The 4,011-nt window shown below is 46.5% G+C and overlaps 1 pseudogene; it reads right to left on the bottom strand.

Annotated features, from left to right (window-relative positions):
• Positions 1–950: 950 nt before the first annotated feature.
• Positions 951–2,493, bottom strand: LOC124085433 (Y-box-binding protein 1-like; annotated as a pseudogene).
• Positions 2,494–4,011: the final 1,518 nt, after the last annotated feature.

Raw genomic sequence — 4,011 nt, 5'->3', positions numbered from 1 at the left:
TTTTTTTTTTAGCCAGGATCCCATACTTTGCACCAGCTGGTCTCAAACTCCTGGGCTCAAATGATCTCCTGCTTCAGCCTCTCAGGTAGCTGGGAGGACAGGTGTACCACCATGCTCAGCCTTTCTCCCCTCGCTCTTTCCTTCTTTCTTCCTTTTTACACATCTTTCTAGGGAATCACACCAATGGACTATGCTCAAGAGATAAAGCCAGCTTGTTTTCCCAGTGTTACTTCATAGTGGACTCCATCTTGATTTTTAACACATTGATTAGGCATCCCTAAGTGTCTTAACCTTCAAGACTTTGGACTTTGTCTTTTATTATAAGTTAACAAAATCCCAACGGCTCCCTAAGATACGATGGTATTTTCTTCCTGCTCACGAGTGCAGAAGGAACCTCCCTCCTGTTCCTGTCTCCTTGACTCACTCTGCCCGGTAAATGTTGTTCCTTAGACAAAACAAGTTGGTTCCACCCCCAGGGCCTTTGCCCCTGCTGTTCTCTTTGCCTAGACTCTCTCCTGGTCATCTTAACACAGGCTGCTGCAGATATCCCAAGGCTCAGAGTGCATGTCAGCTCAGAGGCCCTCCCTAAGTCTTTATGCAACATCCCCGCAGTAGCCATTGTGACATTCTTCGAGTGCTTCTGGTTCTTTCCTCCTTCAACATTTCAGAGACTGTACCTGTCTGTCCTGTGGATGTCGGGTATAGTCATGTGGCTCGCTTTAGCCAACAATATGAAGAGAATTGCCCTGTAGTGTTTCTCGGCAAAAGCTCTAGAAGGCGGTTAGCCTGCTGCCAGATTTCCCCTTCCACTGCTTCAGTAATGATCCAATCCCCTGAGGATGCGTCTCCCTGTGCCAGGGCCCACGAGTGACAGCACTGCACAATGGACATGGAACTTGAGCTAAGAATAAAATTCACTGTAAAGGAAAGTGAGGCTTGGTGGCTTTTTTTTTTTTAATTTAAGACCTTTATTAATAGGTGCTTGCAGTTTGTTGACTTTTTTTGAAAAAAATCAAGTTGTAAACTTTTATTACAAATTAAAAATGAAGTTCTTAAAAATCTCAACTTGACCAGATATGAAACAATTTAAAAACCTTTAAAGGCATATTGAGAAAAACCAGGCTTTTTTAAAAAACACGTTTGTCATTACCAAAAGAGACGTCTTTAGGTAAAAATAATAAAAACCCCATGCTGCATAGATAATGCAGATAGTTCTAGTTATCTGGTCAACGGGAAAAAAGTAAGTACTTAAGGTCTTCAGCTCCAATCTTTTGTTCATTTCTTATTGCTGGAATTTGATATTCATTTCTTCTTGTTGGATGTCTAAACCGGATGATGGTAGAGATGGTAAGCCGGCATTTACTCAGCCCCGCCCTGCTCAGCCTCAGGAGCAGACAAATTCTCAGCTGGTGGATCGGCTGCTTTTGTCTCTTTGCCATCTTGTGGTTTAGGGTTTTCTGGGCGTCTGCGTCGGTAATTGAAGTTGCAGCGGTACCGACGTTGAGGTGGCTGCTGACCTTGGGTCTCATCTCCTTGATTTTCCTTATCCTCTTCACTGCCATCCTCTCTAGGCTGTCTTTGGCGAGGAGGGCCCCTGAAGAATCGTGGTCTATAACCCCGATACATATTCTGTCTCACTGGTCTACCTTGTTCTCCTGCACCCTGGTTGTCAGCACCCTCCATCACTTCTCCCTGCCCAGGAGGGTTGGAATACTGTGGTCGATGCCCATAGGGTCTCCGTATGTAGTAAGGTGGGAACCTTCGCCTGCGGTAGGGCCAGCCTTGTTGGGCCTGGCCTTCGGGAGCACTCTCCGATCCCTCATTCTTTCCCCCACTCTCACTGTTCTGATAATTCTGCTGGTAATTGCGTGGAGGACCCCTACCACGTGGATAGCGTCTATAATGGTTTCGGTCTGCTGCATATTTACTGCCTTGAACTGGAACTCCACCAGGGCCTGTAACGCACCCTTTTCTCCTTCAACAACATCAAACTCCACAGTCTCTCCATCTGCTACACTCCGAAGGTGCTTCCTGGGGTTATTCTTCTTTATGGCAGTCTGGTGTACAAATACATCTTCCTTGGTGTCATTCCTGTTGATGAAACCATATCCGTTTCTTACATTGAACCATTTTACTGTTCCCAAAACCTTCGTTGCGATGACCTTCTTGTCCCCGCCGGCAGGCACCGTTCCCTGCGCCGCTGCCCGTGGTGCCGGGCTGGGTGTCCGCAGCGCTGAGGGCGGGGGCGGCGGGCGGCTGCTGGGTCTCGGCCTCGCTGCTCCTGGTTGCGGTGATGGTGACTGGGGCCGGCTGCGGCAGCTGCGGCTCCTCCCGGGGTGTGATGGTAACTAGGCCGGCGGCGGCGGTGGGGCTGCTCAGGGCTCTCTGGGGTCCGCTCTCCGCTCCCGCTACCGATCGAACTAGCGAGAATCTTGGTGGCTTTTTAAAAATGGTGTTTTGATGAGTTTGGGAGTTCCTAAAAAAACTTAGCATTAACAGGTGACCCAAAATTCTATCCTAGAACCCCAGATAATTGAAAACATACATCCAAGCTGGGCACAGTAGCACATGCTTGTAATCCCAGCAGCCCAGGAGGTTGAGGCAGGAGGATCACAAGTTTGAGGCCAGCCTCAGCAACTTAGTGAGGACCTGAGCAACTTAGGTCAAAATGAAAAATTTAAAAAGTTAGGGATATAGATCAGTAGTAAAGTGCCCCTGAGTTCAATCCCTAGTAGCCATACCCCACCAAAAAAAAAAAAAAGAAAAAAAGAATCAAAGATCAAATGAGCATGGTAAGGGAGCAGGCTGTGGGTGAAAGTTGGGATGGATTTATGGGTAGGTGAAGCAGATCTCTGAAGCCTCCAACACTGTTGTCCTTCCAGGATCTCAGGGGACTTGCTCATTCTTGGGCAAGACTTTCATGATTTTCACACCGAACTGGATCTCATCCCTTGTCAATCACTTAGGAATGAAGGCAGGAAGGCAGCCTGGATCTGGCCCATCTATTAAGTATGTAACAAAGCTGCAGCTCACAGGGCCCCAGTATGACGCAGGGAAATGCCCGGTGCTCCTGGGACCATCTGGTGCTCTGACAAGTAGGAGGGGGGTCATTCTGGGGAGGAGGAGATCTCATCTGTAGGTGGATAAGTGGCCCCAGCATTGCTGAAGGAGTGGCAGTTCTGGGAGTTTTATTTTCTCAGGAACGCTACCCAAAACTTTTGAGGGCCGATGTGTTTCTTTAGAAACAAACAAACAAAAAATTTGCCTTAGTTCTTGGTTCGTCTTTTTACCAGTGTCTTTTATTCATTTGAGCTTCCCACTCCAACTGGAGTGACTGTGCTCCTGTGGTGTGAAGAGTCGTTAGCCAGAGGAATCAGCCACTTATTTCTGCACAACAAATCACCTAAGCTTACAGTGACTGTGGGTGAGGAATCCAGGACCGTGGAGCTGCAGGACCTACTCGGGACCCAGGAGGTCACAGCCGACCTGTTAGGAGGGGCTGCGTGATCTGAAGGCCCACGAGGGCTGTGGGGGTACTTTCAAGATGGTGCCTCAGGGGGCTTTGGCAGAGGCCTTCTTACTGGTTATTGTCAAAGGGCCTCCATTCCTCATGAGGCCCCTCAGTTCCTCATGGGTTGCTTGATCCTCAGAATGTGGAACTAACTTCTTCCAGAGTGTAATTCAAGAAAGCAAGCAAGGTGACAGCCAGTCTTTATATATATATATATATATATATATATATATATATATATATAAAATATTTATTTTATAAATAAATAACATATAAATAAATATATAAATAAAAACAAATATAAACATAAATATATTATATAAATAAATTTTATATATATATATATATACACACACACACACACACACACACACATAGTACTGAGGATTGAACACAGGGGTGAGTTACACTCCTGACCTTTTTTATTTTTTATTTTGAGACAGAGTCTCCTGAATTGCCCAGGCTAGCCTTGACCTTGTGATCCTCCTGCTTCAGCCTCC

The sequence above is a fragment of the Marmota monax genome, unplaced genomic scaffold, assembly GCF_021218885.2.
Source record: "Marmota monax isolate L192 unplaced genomic scaffold, Marmota_monax_Labrador192_F-V1.1 WCK01_AAM20220418_F8-fsc00014, whole genome shotgun sequence".
NCBI lineage: Eukaryota > Metazoa > Chordata > Mammalia > Rodentia > Sciuridae > Marmota > Marmota monax.
Note: the sequence above shows the minus strand (reverse complement) of the source record. Positions and strands in the feature narration are given on the sequence as shown.